Source organism: Bombus vancouverensis, chromosome 8 (assembly GCF_051014615.1).
Source record: "Bombus vancouverensis nearcticus chromosome 8, iyBomVanc1_principal, whole genome shotgun sequence".
Lineage (NCBI taxonomy): Eukaryota > Metazoa > Arthropoda > Insecta > Hymenoptera > Apidae > Bombus > Bombus vancouverensis.
The window spans coordinates 1,983,450-2,001,675 of NC_134918.1; the positions used below are offsets into that span (position 1 = coordinate 1,983,450).

General features: G+C 47.8%; 1 protein-coding gene across 1 annotated transcript in view; it reads left to right on the forward strand.

Annotated features, from left to right (window-relative positions):
* Positions 1-18,226, forward strand: part of LOC117164909 (uncharacterized) — a 59,797-nt gene that overhangs the window by 38,258 nt on the left and 3,313 nt on the right. The gene's annotated exons all lie outside the window — the stretch shown is intronic.

Consider the following 18,226-nt stretch of genomic DNA (forward strand, 5'->3'; position numbering starts at 1 on the left):
CCGTGCGTCGATGGACAGTCATAAGTCTCGGAGGAAGATCATCATTAGAGGATAGAAGGAATGTATTTCGCGAGGAGGCCGGACAGTCATTCCTCGTGCAGGATTTTGCTTTGCGGTTACGACTCGATACTCTGGGCCACGTTGAACTGGTTGAGAAATAGGCATTACGTTTGCTCGACCCAAAAACTAAAATATTCGCGTTGTACGAAATAGAGAAACGGAGTAGGTGCGCCAGGACTTGGAAGATAGAGTTCCTAGACCCGAATGTATCTGCATACAATGAGAAAGCGAGAGAAGGAAGCTTTGGCCGAGCTGCGCGCTGTCTTCGTGGAGCCAGAAGACGCGAGAGTAATAATATAAGAGCGGCACAAGACGATAAATTTTCCTACGTTTTAAAGCAATCCCCAACGTCGTTCGTCATCGTTTATTCTTCTCCCTAGCTGTTCGACGTGTTCCAAACAGAAAAAGGCACGGCTGCCAGCTTCATTTCGGTTATGTTCGGAGGAATCGTTTGCGAAGCTCGGTACCTCGCGGAATTTTCGTCGTTGCAGTCTTTTCGCTTTATTTTCGAGAAGGAGAGAACCCGTGAAATCGATATTGCGAAACGTTCGAATAAATTTTGCGCCTAGCATGATTGTACTTGCTGGGAGCGATTACGACCAGATCGTAAACCAAATTTCTTCGTTCTATAGCTACGTTCAACAGGCTGCAGAAACAGAGTTAAAGATTCGCAAATTCCAGTTTACGAGCGTCGACGAAATCGACGAAAGCTGCACAAACGTCGAACTTAACGCGCGTTTCCACGTGGCATCTAACAGTCGATCGATCGAGGAGTAACCTTGGCTAACCCCTTGTTACGCGTACCACGGACAGTGAACGTTCGTTAAGGCTTGATTATTCCTCGAGTTAAGTTACCATGGGTGACTGCATTATACGCGCGTTCCGCGAGTCTTCCTCTCGTTGTACATATACCTGCACAATATAGCCGCACAATATTCAACCTGACACAGCAACGCAGCAGCGCAGGCTCGTGTTGTGTCGGACGTGTACGAGCGGGCAGCGCTTCGTGGTCTGAACCTGCAAGCTCTTCCACTCGTACGTGCGCGACACGACCCCCCTTGTCTTTAACCGCCTATTAGAATGATAATTCTCGCCGTTACCAATCACGGAACGCGTCACGAAACGATTTAACGAGTTTCCAACGACTCGACGCGGTTTTCGTCGATCTTTGCGCTCTGCTATTGATCAACGATCTTCGAACCAGAACCGAGAGCGACGCCTTTCGTTTGAATTAAGAAGAGAGATCTAGCATGCGGGACGAGCAGTTCATGAACAAGAAAGGGTTCGATAATGTCGATTAACCCCCGTTTCTACCGGATCGGTAACGAGCACCGACTTTGGACTAACGGGAAGCGCGAGCATTGCAATGCCAACAAGCTCGGCCACACGAGAAACCACAGACGAAAACCGCAAAACGTGCGACTTTCGTTGCAACGATTCGCGTAACATCGCGTGCACGACAGTCTTAAGGCAGGATTAGCCAGCTTCTGTACACAACTGCTGGAATTGCACATGGCCCTGAACGAGAAGAAAGCGGTCGTTTCGATTTAACGTCTTTTCTACGGGAGACTAGTCCGTTCGTGATGATTTCATTTCGCCTTCCTCAACCTTTTCGTCGACGTTTCTCCGGTTCGAGAATCTCGAGCCACGATTTCTGCGTTTACCCGTCGCTAAACAGCTTGGTATAATCACGAACGTGTTGCGCGATGCCAACGTCCGAGAAACTAGATCCCGGATAGGCAATTACTCCCTGACCAAGGCATCCGACAGCCTGTCATAATTATTCAATTGAACGGACAGGGTGGGCAACGAGATACGCCGCCAGGGAATTCTAATTTCACCATACCCGGTGCCGGCTAATATTTGCTCGCGTTCAACTAATTGGACGGTTGTTCGGTGCACCTATCGGTTCCACGACTAGAATATCTCGTTTCGCCTAATTGCCTCGCGGAAACGAACCTTGTTTCGCACTGGGACCTTTCCTAATCGGACCTGATCCGGTCGTTAACAAACTCGCGGAAGTTCTTTTTCGTAAAAGGGTTAGCACAGCGAAACTCAGACGAGGTGCAATTCAGGTATGGAAGTTAATGCCGTGCGTGTGTTCGCCCGAACCGACTGCACGCGTCCGCAATCTCTTTTCCTCCTTTCTCCCCTCCATCGATTCCGTTTCGACCCATGTCTCGTGCTTCCTTCTGCCTTTTAACCTTCTTTTTTCCCTTGTCTTTCGACACCGTCCAATTAAAAATCTCATTTATCGTTTTATCCCGTTTATGGTATTAATTTACCTCTTCGACACAACCTCGTGAATTTCTATAACATTTTCGTTCCTTACCTATCCGCAGTATCCGATCATTCCCTTGGCCCTTATCACTGACCCTTTCACCGCTGAATATCATGTTCCTGGACAAGCTCGGTGCTGAATAAACTTTTCGATTAATTGATTTACACTGTACGCAGGATCCGTAAATTTACGAGTTCAGCACAGTATTATTACCATTCTTATTAAAGTATTAAAGGGTTAAACTTCCGCCATAACATTGGCTGGCAATTAGTGTTTCGCTTCGGAGCGTTGCTACCGAACGAAAATCTCGATAGTCTTTGCCAGGAAGGGCGCTTGGACGAGCCAACTCAATTATCCGAGTTGGCAAAAGGAGTAAATCGTCCAGAGACCGCGACAAAGTGCACAAAATCTTCCACCAAACCTACGTACGCTACGGTAGCGACTTTCGTAACGCGGAACACGACGTGATTTAGACGAGCCGTGGCAGAATGTCGACTAATTTATAGCAAGCTTCACTGTAAAGATTATTCGTTTACGACTGTGATATAACATTTGCATCCGTATCAAAGTCCACGCCTGTGAATACACCCTAACCCCAACCTAACCGTCAGCCTTCTAGCTTTTTCTCCACCAGCGTCTTTTCAATCTTTGCGTCCGTTTACGATCCCCACTGGAAGTTTATCGAACGACGTAATTCTTTCGAAACGAGTTCGAATCACGTTCTTGTCGTTTCCAACGAGACTGGACGCGACCACCTGTTTCTAAGTCGTAAATTCCTTTCCGGTTGCCCCACGACCCTTTGCAACGTTCCTTTCCTACGACACAGGTTACATCCGAAATACGTTAGGTCGCGGATTACGATCGCTCGTCCATCGAAAACGTGCTCTTACAATGTTCGTCGTCGGGTCGGTCGCACCGTCTCGTCGTTCCGGTTTATTCCGTTCTGTGAGTGTTCGCGTTGCATTATGCATTAGGGTTGGTTTGCAAGGACTCGAGCACCCAGGTAGCGGGGAGGATTTCTTTGCGTCGAGGGCAAAGTCGAACGCGTGAACTAAATGATCTCTTTAATTGATTCGCTACAATACCGTCCCGTTTCGATGCATAATGCATGCGCTGTTTCTGCAATTCGACCTGCCTTCGATCGATAAATTAAAACGGTTAACAGGGATATATCTCGCTCGATGCACTTTTTTATGGGACAGAGTGGGTCAAGGTATGCTCACGCATCTTCCTGTGACTTCCATTGAGCGATATACCTTTGTGAAAAATTAACCGAGCCGGCGAATAACGGACTAATCGATGCGGAATGTTCGCGTTACATAAACTCGGAGGCATTAAAATTCCGCAGACCTCAAGAACGCAACCATCGAGATTCTCGGTTGCCATGAGTTGACGGTGCTTTCTCCGACAATCATTCACAACGGTCACGAAGAACCATCGACGAGCATGAGAGAAAAAGGGAAAAAAAGAAAAGAGATGCACGAGCTGTGGCGACGATTATAAATCGACTACCGGCCCCGTGGAGAATCGTGGAACGATTCTCGCGTCCTCGCACCGATCTCACCGGAATTCTCTACGAAAAACACGACTCCGATTCGTGACTCTTTTTCAGCGGACAGTTTGGAAGCCATCGAGAGAGTCTCGCCTCGTCAGACGTCTTACGTCACGACAAATGATGTTTTCGATTAAACTCGACTCAGAGGTCGAGACAGATTTGTTACACGGTGTGGCAACGATTCGGTATTCCAGTCTATGGTTGAGTCGATTCAGTTTCAAAAAGAAAAAGCCCCGTTCCAACGCCTACGATAGCAGTTAACCATCGCGCGAGATCTCGTTGTTAGAGGGGAAGCGATAAGGAAACGTACGCCTCGATGTAATTAAGATTATCTTGAGAGAAGGCAAATAATCGGCGTAACTTCGTTAATTTACGGAGCGCGTTAAACAACCACGAGGAACTGGGTAAAAGCGGCGATGACCACAATCCGAGATGCCGGGCGCCTTATCTGGATGCGGAGTAGCGCTGGAATCGGCAGCAAGATCCACAAGGACGAGAGCAATTTGACGGAATGACTGTGCCGAACAACGACAATGGGTCGATGCGTTAAGCGCCATGGTACCGAGAACGAGCTGTCGGCGAACGTCGAGCAGGACAAAGAGGCGCGAAAATGAGAGCCATTCATCGGGTAATTTGTAGAATGGTTACGGCTACAGGAATCTACTTCCATCGAAATCGATCTTCGAGTTTCCGATTGAAACAAGGACCATTGTGATGGAAGGTCTTCCTTGGCGCCACGGGTATAGCGGACAGCGAGGATGAATAGCCTTTGATCGAACGAACTTGACGAAACTCGATCGATGAATACGAGACTAGGAAATTGTCGATCGGATAGATCGTGTTGGAGAGCGTGAACTCGAACACGTGGGAAGAAGAAGCAAGAGAATTTTGATAAATCTTCGCGTGGATTAATAAAGCTTCAACCGATGTTCGTGTAAATCGTTCGTGAATCTCGTCGCTACGATACCGTTGGGAAACGCAAAGTCCGTCGTGGTGAAAGACGAGAATTATGGCCGTGAGTCTACACGAGACGACAATGGCTGTCCGGAAGCACGAAAGATAACGAGGTTGCGTCCCTAGCGTAGGACGTCGAAGTTATATGTACCTGCTCGATATTCGATGTATCCGAGTTTTGAAAGCCCGGTAGGCGATTGCGCGATCACGCACCGTGCGTTTTCAAAAGCAAACTTTCTTCAACGACGTCTCGGAAAATATGCTGCAACGGAGGCGGACTCGTGAACGGCAGGTTGCTTTTATTCTAAATGCCGGCTCAACTCTTCGCCGTTGGTTTCCAAGCAACTACCGATTCCTCAAGACTCACGCGAGCTCGTCACGATGTCAGGTACATAATGGCAGAGGCACCCACGCCTTTTCTCCACACCCACGATCCCCTGCAAGAGCTGGGAAACGCACGTGTGTATATGTGTGGACGTATGTCTGGCCTCGTACGCGTTTTTCCACCGGACGGATCGCGCTTTGTTTCCGATCGATACGCGTCAGCCGAAGAGAAACGTTTTCTCAATCGTATAAATATCGAGATAACCAAGCCGCGACATGCCTGTCGCGACCCCCGCCGCGAGCCGCGATTCATATCATCTTGCCGGCTCCGTGATCAGCCTCCAACTCTGTCAATAATTTTTCAATCTACACCGACAAGAATGCAGCCGGAAGATGCGACGCACGGTGAAATTGACGCGATCCATGCATCGATCTAAAGGAATGTATTTGAAAAGTGTGCATTTTTAAAAGAGTCATTCGTCGCGAAAGACGGTCGAGGTTTATCTCAGTTCCTCGTCGATCGATATCTTAAATTCCGACTACGTATAGTTTTCCCTAGTTGCGTTCCGATACGTCACGGCTAGATCAACGATACTCGATCAATGGATTAGCGCAGAGATTGCGATCTCGTCAGCATCGGTCGCGCATCCTCTGTTGGAAATTAACGACCGAGAGAAAATAGCTACGGTTTGTCACAGGAATTTTCAAACTCCGAACCACGTACAGTACGGTAAACGGTGATTGCCCGCAGCGTTCGATGTGCCGTGGATGCGAGCGAATCGTTTATAAAAGCTTTCGTTACGTCTGCGAGGCTAATTGCGTTTTAATTACAACTCACGGTCGCTCGACTATCCTTTTCTTCTGAACGTCCGCAAAGAGAGATCGGCTAGAAAGGACGCGAAGGGAAGAGGTCGTGGGCGAACGTGATCCCTGTCGTCGAGAGGATAGCGCGCGCGCGGAAGGCGCGGAGAACCAAGGGAGATTCAATTGCGCGTACAGTTAGCACGCGTGGGCGATAATGACGCCACAGGACACGTGCGTACGGGAAGAAACGCGCACCGACGCCCCTTTTGGTCCCTTTCGTATAATCTCCCTTCCAAGCCGAGCCCATATCGACTCGAGACCGGCGTTTTTCTTCTCTTCTCTTCTCTTCTCTTTCCTTCTCCTCTCTTCTTTCTCATCCTCCTTCTCCGTGGCTGCTCAGTTACGCTCCGTCAAGGCCGGCCACCTTTATGTCCCGCAAATGAACGCCGTTCCTCCCTGGAGAGGCTGAATTTCGTCGCGTCCCACGGAATTTAGAATGCCGCTTATCCTTTCCATCGCGCGACACGTGTAAACCGGCTGGTGATTCGCAGTCGCGTCGCCTTAAACTCTTCCTTATCCCCGTACGTATCTCGATGCGGGGAAGACTGCTCGAATCTTTCGCGGTGAACGAACACGATCGCGAAAAGAGAATGCCATTTTCTTCGCGCCGGCTTATCGAGCATTCCCATTAGAGCCTTTCCCCTGCGCCTCGTTTCCCGCGTCATTCATATGTTTTCACTTATGCCACTTAACTCTCGCGCTCACCTGCCCTGTTCGTTAAGCGACTTGCCGCCGAGTTGCGCGAACTGATCGCTCGACGAAGGGGGACTGGGCTGAGCGAACAAGAAGATGGCCCGAGAAGAGCAGGTAAGCGTCCGGTTCTCACGCACGATTTATCATCGTCGCACGATGGCCGTGAACCCTGCGCTCGAGACGTTTCTGACGGTGGCCAACGCTGACGTTCGTATTTCACGTATTAGAAGCGGAGGTCTCAAAACATATCGATTCCAATCGAGAGGTATCTTCGATTCGATCTATTTACCGGTAGAACGCGAACTTAATCGGAACGACCTTCTAAACGCGGAAATTACAAGCACGCGGCCCGTAAAAGCGATTTTCCGCGTGGCTAGGGGTTTCCTCGTATTCTAGACGGACCGGCCGAACGATTCGTCGATAGAGAAAGACAGAAGATCGTTGCGTGGGTTACGATAAACGCGGGAATACGAGAGTGCAGAATCATTCGTTGAAATGTACGATAGCGATCCGAGACGATAAATTCTGAAAGCTATCACCGCACTGCAAGATTGGATTTAACGTAACATAAAATACAGAGCGAACGCGATTCGTGTACGTTTTTGAAAATTCAGAGGAAATTTCGAGGCATCTGGTAACGCAGCTTGTTGAACCCGCATAGCAAGTTGTTATCAGCGACTGATAAAAAGACACGACATTCCATTTAAGAAGCTGACCTTGTCATCTTGTTACGGTGTTTTCGTGGCACGAAAATACGTTTGCGACACGAAAACACTTACCGCTCAGTTCATACGAATAACGAGAACGAATCGAGGGATAAAGTTACGGGTGGCAATTCCGTAGAATGACATTTTTCTTCGACTATCGGACCACAGAGTGCGAAATTACGCTACAGAGCGATCTCACGCGGTCCATTACGAGGAAAGAAAAGTTGTAAAGAGAAAGAGCCGATTCACTGGGTAGGTAATCGACGCTCGAAGCGATTATCGTGACGAGAATATATGCAGCAGCGAAATCCGCGCCGAAACTGCTTTCCTCGATTTCGCTGGTGCTTCCAAATGTATTCGTCGAGGTCCGAAGATATTCTGTGAGTCAGCTTGAGGCGACGTTAAAGTTCCTCGCGCGGTGGGACGCCGAGTGCAAAGATCCGACGTCGGAAAATAGTACATTAGGATGGGTAACTACCTCGCAGTCGAGTTTCTAAGTAACCTTCGAATGTCCAGAAAGTGAACACGAATTGCCGGAGGGCCGAGTCGCCATCGAGACTACCCCGATGCGATACCAATTGCCTTCTGCACGAAACCGATCTATTTTGCCCAAAATGAAAAACTAATCTATTTTCTTCCCGATTCCCTTGTCCAACGGATATCAATCCATTATTCTGGTGATACTAATAACCTCTTACATTTTCATAATCGCGCATTACGAAACGCTTGCTCGTTACTCTTTCCAAGACCGAGACAAGTTGGACTATTGCCGTCTGATGTTATTTGGGATATAAATAATCGCACAAAGGCCCTATCGAACGAGCTACTGCCTCGAGAGTTCGCGAATAGTTTATGCGGCTGATGGCTTTACGCGTTTAACGACAGTCGCGTTTCACACAAGTCGCGTTCGTCGTTATCGCGTGCAGCACCTTTCAGTTTCGCGATACGAGTTGCTTTTCAATTCGTAACAAGATCACGAAGATTAACGATCTAGAGATCCCTAATTGGGAATCGAGATTTACCAATCGGCGAAGAAGTGGTCCAGTGCACGCGCGATAGGCCGCGCAAGCAATAACTCAACGCTATCGTAACGCGAAGACGATTGTGAAACAATCGATGCAAGAATAGACGCAGGAACGTTTCCATTAGTGAATGCTCTGACCATTTTTCCTTTTTGCCCGACGAACGCGTACTCGACGGCGGCCAAACAGAGCGCCACCGAAATCCGGATCATTTTGGATCCGTCGGACGAATCGCGTCACACGCCGTGCGCTGCGGGATAGTTTCGCAAAACATCCATCGTTCCGACGGTTCGGTCGCTTGTTACCGATGAATTCACGTTTCACGGTTCGGGCGAAATCCCAGGACGAAGTGACTCGAAAGCAAAGGTAAAGAGAACCGTGGCCAAGGAGCGCATCTTTATGCAGGCCACGCGGGACAATGAGGACATTGTCGCTACTCGGACGTACAAAGCTAACCGGAAATTCATTGTTCTTCTGGCAGTTGGAGCGATCACCCTCTTCGCCGGGATTCCAGCGCCGCTAATATTAACGCCTTGTTACCAGCCGGTTCGAGCGCAGCAGTCTGCGCAAGCTCGAAGAATCTTCCATCGCTGCTCCAACTTTCCTCCTTCCGACTCTATTTCGATCGTTCGTGCGGAATACACTCGCTTTCTATCGCTTTGCGAGATACTCCAGAAACGTTCGACCGACTTTCGCGTCTCGCACATCGATAAAAAGGTCTAGTATCTACCTAAATTTATCGTAGAACGAGCTCAGATCGTCGATTATTATACGGGTTACGTTCGAATGGATCCAGCTGGCGGAACGGGGAAAATCGTCCTTAATTAACATCGCTGCGGGTAATTGCGGGTAATTCGAGTGATCGCGCGTTCAATGGTAAAACGATGTTATTCCGAGGGTGAAATCGAACGTTGTCGCGAACGATGGAGCATGGATTTTTAAGCCGATCGAAAGACAAACAGTGGTCGGCGACCGGGGAAACGAAGGAAGACGATCGTTCGCGAGCGGAACATAAATCTTCCGAGTCGTAGCGATTAATTACGGCAGGAAGCGGAGCCCTGTAATTAGATCCTCCTCGATGGCCTGCTCCGGCGGCCCCGCGCGCTACGATCTCGGCCCCGAGCCGACCTCGCTCGCTGCACGACCAGCGAAATCTCGATCGAGTTCGATTTACTTCGTTCTGTTGCGTTCCGAAACCTCGTCGCGTGGCAAATCGTCCCAACGATCCGCTCCGTTTCTCCTCCGCCTTCCCTTTTCTTACCTCCGGGAACTTGTACCCTGCTTTTCGACTGATTTATCGTCTCGTCGCGTCGCGCCGTCCTCTCTTCCGGTATCATTCTCTGCCAATCGCGAATTCGATCTGCGAGATATCAGTGTCTCTGTTCGTATATACTTTGCATATTTACACCGGCGACTATATTCTAACTGCGATTCTATTTCTTAGCAATCCTGGCCTGGTCTTCGTCCATTGTATTCCTTTTTAATCCTTCGATATTTATTGATTTACGATTAAATTTTATACGTACGTAGTAAGCAACTATTTGAAGTCTTGAACCAATCGTTAACGCATTTAAATTATTCCACGTTCGCGTTGCCACGAAACTAACCGCCGAACAAAGAATAAACGTGTGAAACGTGTCTGGACGTATTGGCTCGTCGCTTTGTACCCCGTGTAGAAAAGTGGCCGACAACTAGCTTTCATCGTCTCTCGCACAAGCAAATCGTTTTCCCGCTGATCTGTATTTTCATCGTACGAGTTCGACCCGTTCTTAAGGAGACCGATTTGCATGGAGCGTGATCAATTCAATCCGCATGACGTCCGCAGCGAATCGTTTGCTCAGCGGTATCTGAAATCCAGCATCTATTTGTTGCGTACGTATCACGTGCGATTTCTACTCGTTTTATCGCTGTGGATTCGTATGAAAACGGAGAATGCGACTTAACGAGACGCGACAAATGCGATCTTGATTTCCTCACGGCGAAAATAAACGAGCAACGGAACAATGAAACGCTCTTCGTCCAAACTGCTTCATCGTTTCTTTGACGTGACGAGAAAAAATCGACAAATGAACGGTCGGTTCTGTCGCGTATCTTCGTATCAAAATTTGATACGCGACGGTGAAACCATATGCGAAAACGCGGCAAATAGATACCGGATTTAACGTAATTCATCGAAATATTTTGGTTGTTTTACGCAGCATCGCTATGGAATACCGCTTGACACTACTTAATGCGCTTTTATTAATACACGCTGTCGAGTTTACGAACGACAACGTCAAACTGACAATAATAGGTAGATTCACCTATGCCTCGTTATTGTCAAAATTACGAAAATATTCAATTGCGTCTGGTGTTATTGACCTTTGAACATCGTTGTCCCATAACAGACCTATTATTTATATTATAAAACTATCGATAAGTTGATCATCTCTCCTAATATTCTACACGAACCAAATGTCCACATTCCTACGCGTCTGCTTAGAAATTCTACTCTCTTTAAACCTGAATCCCATTGAACTCTTTACGGCAAATACAATTGTTTAAACCGGTTATATGTAATTGCTAACCAGTTTCGTAGTAGCATCAACTTCTTTTTGTAAATCTTCAAGTCCTTTCGAACTACCAGCTTGCATCCAGTTGTTTTCATCTTACTATTTCCTACTTTTTCTTTTTCATGTATCTATTAGGTTGTCCTATATATAATATATAATTCAATAAAATAATATAAAACAGAAAATGTTGTGCATTTATTATTTCCTTATAAAACAAAGGAAACTTTTGGGACAACCTAATATATCAATAGCTATCTAGTATTGTTGTTTTTTTATTCTAACTCTGTTTCCTGGAATACTCTGTAGTCTGTAACTACGGGTACAAATGGATTTTGTTTGCCGTTAATTACAAATAAATATTACATATAACATAGCGTCGTCTGGTTTATGATCCTACACTGCTTTCGCGAGGCACATTCTACTTCCCCGAAGTTCTCGTTATCGGTAGAGGAACGCATCGAAGAGAAAACATGATAATGAATAAATATCACAGGCGAGCCGAGGAACTAGCGAAATAATCTCGGAGGGGCTTCAGACATCCTAAGCTTCGCGTAAAAAAACGTTCGATCGACTGGATTTGGTTTTCGCGAAAGCATCCCTCGTCCTCGCGTTGCCGACAAATTGTCGTGGACACGCGAAAGATCGATCGCGACGAGTAGGAACGTTTACGATCGGCTTCCCGCGGTTTCGACCTCTCCCCGCCGTTCTTCCTCCCTTTCGTCCTTCCCCCACCGTTCGCAAAAACTGGTCCCACGACGGACACACCGATTGACTTTCAAATCGAGATTCCTTAATCCAAAAGTTATCGCTTTCCGTCTGACTCTCGATGGATGAGAAAAACGGCAGAGTTGCGGGACACCTTTCCTGATTTTTATCCTGACCGATTACGAAGCATTAAGGTAGTATTATTAAAAAGTAGTATTATTAAAAGAGGTTAACGTTGTCTCGATCGTATTTCCAAATATCGTAAGTATACGAAAGCACCGTGTTTCGTATTTGAGAAGCATTTAAGGAACACGCGATGCGGTCGTTTAGGCTCATTCACGGAGAGGAGGCATCTAAATTTCCGAGTCGAGTTTAGAAAAAGATTTCCATTCACCATGACGAAGGATATCTCGGCGGAGATCTCCCTTCTCCTTTCTTCCTCGTTCTCCTTGCGACACGATTTTGCTGGATAAACGCGAAAACTGGTTGCCTCGAAGAACAAGGGACCGAATCGGCGCTCCGATACCAATTGGGAGGGAAGAGTTGCTAATTTCTAAGTCTGGTTGTAACGCGGTGATGTTACACGTGCGCGAATATATACGTCGATACGTCGCGGCGTGCATCGCTAGCCGGCATTCCATGACCGTGATCGCACAAAAACGGTGAAATGTTCGTCCGCTTCGCTTCTTACCATGTTAACCGCGCGTGTACACGATACTGATGCGATCACGATGCGGATAAACGAAGCATGCGATGCTCATGGAAATGTAGAACCGAGTTGTTCGAGCCGCTCTACAAATTGCCTTCGAATGCTGCTCGTTTAAAAGGTCTACGAGTGCCGTGGTTAATCCTACTTTTCCGGCTACTCCAGACTATACGAATCACTCAGACCACTCAGGAACTCTTTAAGGCCTATGATACTACGTGTTGTAACGAGTCGTATTTTACTCGAGTGCCTCGTACACGCTAAGTAAGGTACTTTGACTACTCCGGTGGGCTCTGATCGCCGCGAGTATCGTCACCCACGATCTGCGGAACGCGCATTTTCAGAAACGTCGACGAATCTCGCAGGCGCTATCGTCCGATGTAACAAAAACCGGAGAATCCTTTGGCGCGTATGCCACCATAGGATAAACGGCGAACCGGTTGCCGATATAACGTTAATTAATCCGTGCCATGGAATTACATGAACCGGTACGACTCGAATTGATCGTTATCCGTCGCACGACGCTAGAAGTAAGGATCATTAATCGATATCCCCGATATCGTGCATCTCGTTCGTTGCAAACGGCACGCCTACGTGTGTGAAACGTTTCACGACAAAGCTAACCCCCTAGTTTTATTCGTAACTATTCGCGAACAACTCAAGTATGCGAAAGAGTTTCACCTGACCTAAAAAATTTCGTTGGAACGCGTGTGCAGCTGCAAGAACCGCCGCTAGATCGGCTGGCCTTTCGACGTTGACGTTGGTCGTCAACATGCGTATGCAAATGCCGTGGCAGCTCGAGCCGCGAAACTCGCGTATCGGCTAACACGATTGCGATCCGATATCTTGTAACCCCGTTGATTTACGACGGGAGGACTCAAAAATATTGGACGGGGAACGATTGCGAGAATCGTAATTACGTACTCGGTGCAACGTCTTGCCCGAGCTTTCGATCGGGATTTACGAAGAAAGCTACACGGTCGAATGGCCGAAACGCTTTCACTGAAAACACGTTGAAATATACAGCCACGGAGGCAAAACGATCTCATTGACAATATCGGTTAATGGTTATCGCGAGCCGATGTCGCCTCGAGCGATCTGAATCTGCAACTGGTTCGGAACAGGTTGGACGGTGCCTGCCACTCGAGAAGAGGTTGATTTATGCAGCCTTATCGGGAACAACTAAAATTACGCGCGATCTGTCATCGGAAGAACAAATTGAGACGCTGCAACAAGGTACCGTCCGTCAAGAAATCTTCGCTTTGGAAAATCAGTTGTTAGATATTTCGGCAATGATGCAACATCGATAGATCGATACGAGCGATTTAAAAAAAAATCGAGCGAACAGTATGCATCCTCGTTGCGCGCAATCAACTTTGTCGATCGCTACATTCGAGAACTTTGATGCGCCAAAGGTGCAAAGAAACATCTTGATTACGCAAAATCTGCAACTACCTTCGACACGATCAACGGTACGGCCGAGTCAACGACGAGTTCGTTCGTTAATTCCCGTGTAATCGTCTTGCGCGGGTTTAACGTAGCAGGGGCACGATAGGGATCTCGATTGGGTACGGGAACGCCCACCGATAATCGCATGCAAATCGTTCTTAACGCTTACGCACGTGCCCGTGAAAAACTGGTGCATGCGAGCTGCCGGGTTTATCGCCGCGATTTACAAGCGAAAGACCTTGGTTTTCGCGAGGTTACCTAGATCGGGACGTCGCGACGACGAACTGGAAAACCGAGACGATCGGCGACGCGTATCGAATTTCTTCTCTTCGGAAATCGTTTGCGATATTTGTGAGAAGAGAAGAGTAAAGAATTTTCCAAACCGCCCACTTTGCAACATTTACTATGTCTCTCATTCGGTTGTTAAACGCAGTAGCAGCGATAAATCGCGGACGGCAATTTCATCGCGCGTGACCGTGATTCGTCCAGGTGTTGTGTGTTACACGGGGAAGAACGATCGCCGCGGATATTCCATTTAAATTACCAATGCTATCGGCAAACGATATATATAACTCGGAGTAGTTTACGGACTTGGCTAATACGGCGAAAAGCAGCGTCGTGGCGGTAAATTCGCATGCCAGACCGCACGGTCCGATCGTGCGTGTAAAACGATCCGAGCCACGGCTCGTACGGTTTACGCTAACGAATAGATCTCGACCCGATCAAAATCCCCTGTGCAACGTCTTCATTCCCATCGAACGCGCCGCGCCGTTGCTTGCGTCCAGCCAATGCTACGAGCGAACTGTAATAGAGTCCTCGAGGGTCGCCAATTTATATTACCGAGAAAAGGTAGTTAAAGTTGAAAGGCTTTATGAGCAACGTCGGCTTAAGCGGCACACGAGGTAATCGCTGGTTATTTACAATAAAGGTACCTACGGTATAAATAGCGCGATAGGTATGCATGTATATTTCGGAGACAATAAACCTCTATATACGACTGGAACTCGCAGCAATAGGAGGATATTAAAGGCAGTCGACGTCTCGTACGATTCTCTCAACGAATATTTTCATTTCTTAATCGATCGATAGCGACTCGAAGCGATTAGATAGAAACGATTTTGAAACACGCATAGAAGATATCCGTGGTTTATCATCCGATCGTCCGACTTACCGGCAGCGTGGGAGCGATGACGAGGCGACTCGTCTTTAACGACCTATGTATGCCAGGAATTAATTATCGATCCGAAGAAGGCGTATACTCTTTGTTTTTCGAACAGGTCGATTAATTCGGAATTCGTTGAATCACGGAACACGGAGAAAAGCTGTTCACGATGCAGCCTGGTCGGCCTTAGATAATGTTGCACGGTGCACGTGCATTAATTGCATTCCTAGGAAGAAGCTAGAACTTCCGGGACTTTCGCGCTCGCGAATTCGCACGGATAAAACTGTGCGCCTCCCCGATCGATAGATGCCATAAACGTTGAAAGCACGCGGCGAAAATAGTCGAGTAGATGCGTTCAAAGAAGAGTATGTGTGTATTCTTCGGTCATTGAAGAACGTCTCTTATCCCTCTCCGTATCGCCATACCCAACAATTATTTATGGTTGGTAAAGGTTCTGCGAATCATACGCTGGTTATCAATGACGCGACGCAAAGAACGTCCAATGTTAACGTTGTGCAACGATAAAATATCGATACTGTCCGATAAGACCCACCGTAAAAATCTGCAGTCAAGATGTGGTATTCAAAGGTATCGAGTATCGCGAAAGGTACACAAACGCTCGAAACACAGAGGCGGAGACGTTTCTTTCGGGCAGTCTGCCAAAACGTTCATCAACCCACGCTCAGCTCTCGCCGAGAGTATAGTTCAATGGAGCAGCGAAGTACCCTGGCCCCTTAGGACGGTGATGTTGACAGACGTAAAAGTAGCGACTACGAAAATAAGAAATATTCCATGATCTTTGAATGCTCTAGAATTGAAGCTCGCCGAGTTCGTGATGAATATTCTTCTTCGATGAGGAACGGAAAGTGACATTTGCATGCGAAAACACAGGCTACGCCGTGCCGTACCACTCGACGAAGAAAAACACACGACGTTTATCAAATCTCCGAGCAATATCGGCGGATCGACCGACCGACCACCCACGAAATATTTTCTCTAAGGAGGCGATAGATACCTGGAGAGTTGAGTCGAGAGAGTATCTTCTGTCGAGAAAGTTCTTCTCGGCGGTGGAACGAGCCGAAAGGAAGCTTTCGTGGTTTACATTCTCCTGGCAAGACTTGCTCGTAAAGCATTCGCCAGTGGTGGTAAAATCTTAGGATAGTTAGTCAGCGACAGCGAAGAGTTTCCAGAGGCAATTACCGCGTCTTGTACCGTAAGTTGGTACAACCTCTCGGGAATGGTCGGCCGACAAATGCATCGGAATACAATCGGACGTTTCGCAACGGAGACGCGGCTCGATGTCTCATTCGTGAGTCGCGATGAGTCGCGATGGATCGCGACTCGAGTCACGGAACGCGTGCCCGTATCCCGAAAATTGCAGGAAACACGGGGTGGAGCACGAAATGGAAGACGCGAGCGACACGGTTCACCGATCCTGAGGCTCGTGTGCACGTGATTTCGTGCCCGCTTCTGCCGTGTTTCATTCACGAGTAGGTGCCCCGAGCGAGATACGATGAATGTTAATGAGGCGGTCGGTCAGCTGCTCGATCCTACCGAAGGAAAATAACGCACGAACAAATTAAATTTCAGGATACGTATGCGTCTCCCTGCAGAAGGGAGCCCCGCGATTGTCTCTCGCGTTCTTCTACCTTTCCCTCTATTCGTCCGTGTCGATCGTTCTGTTTGTCGTTCGTCGAGAATTCTACACCGTCTCCTACGATCGTGACATCGTTCGAATTTCTATCTCCGCGTGAAAACGCGCCGTTGGGGAATTCGAAGAGAAAAAAGTCGTGAAGGAATCCTCCTGAACGACTTGTTTCTCCTCCCACGCGTCCATCTTCCTTCCATGTTGGTTTCCTAACCTTCAAATTCGAGCAACATGGTCGGCGAGATGTTATCGGGAATCCTCGAATCGGGCCGTTCGAAAGGGAAAATTCGTAATGGAGACGTGCATACGTTCACGAGCAAAAGGGTCGCGCGAAGCAAAAGGTCGAACACGAACTCGATTGCCATCGGGGACAGATTCGAGTTGACTTTATACGTTGTATGGGCGTGCACGTTCGGTGTCCCGTCTCACCCCATGGGACATTGTTCGGCTCCCTTTGCGAAGGCGGCCGACCCACTGGGCCACGGCCGGAAGTGCATTATTCACGCTCGATTTTTCGTCAGAGAATCATGCAAAAAATATATAAAAATTCGAAACGGATGTATGCGTCGCGAGAAAGCGCTACGGAGGCCACCATGGCCGCTGCCCAGAAGATAAAACGGCATGACAATGGCGTCGACCCATTGTGACCTTACGAAATTTTTGCCCTACGCGGGTTTAGTAGGAGAAGAATGCGCCCAGCACGATTTCGTCGAATTTCGACAAAAGAACCGGACACCAGGTATTCGGAAATCGCTAAAACCGAAATTCTATCGATAGATCGTGTTTCGGCGTTATTCGAATTCGAACCCTGCAAGATAGGATAAGAGGCTAGGTACGCCACTGTAGCGCAAAATTTATGACCACGATTTCTCGGCCAGGCTATTCGTCAGAGACGATCGCGAATCTCAATCCTGGCGTAGCGTCTTGACAGAGTACGTCGGAGAGGAAGGAAGACAGCCTACGAGCACAGTTCGTATTACAGAGACCCCGGCAAGATCTTCGCGTTTTGTCAACGGGAAAGGAACCGACCGAAGCAATTTGTCCTCCGTACGTGCGTTTCTTTATTATTCATCCCATGGAAACGTCCCGCGTTACCATTACGTTCGCCCGTTTATACGTTCTATCAAAGACAATCGGTTCAGTTTCCTCGAGCTCCTTCATTCTAGATCCCGCGATTGCTTTCCAAGTACACCAGCCGCGAATAATATTAACATTCGATAAAGCGAACCTTCTCGTTCCACCGTATTAGCAACCTGTTGACTTTCATATATCCTCGATCAGAGTCTCAAGTATTTATTCGCCTCTCTGGTCGTTAAATCTCAGTGGTTTACGCGTTCGATTATAAAATGCGTTTCATTCTCGTTAGCAATCGTGTCGGTGATATTTCTTTGCCCACGTAACGCGTAATAGAGACACACGGAACGAACGAAAGAGGCTGAACGAGACTTAAGCAACAAGATGTCACGAGCGATTCTGAACTTCCCCGCAATTAGCGATTGCATAAGCGATCGGTATTACGGCTCAGTCTGTCGATGCTTCTCTCT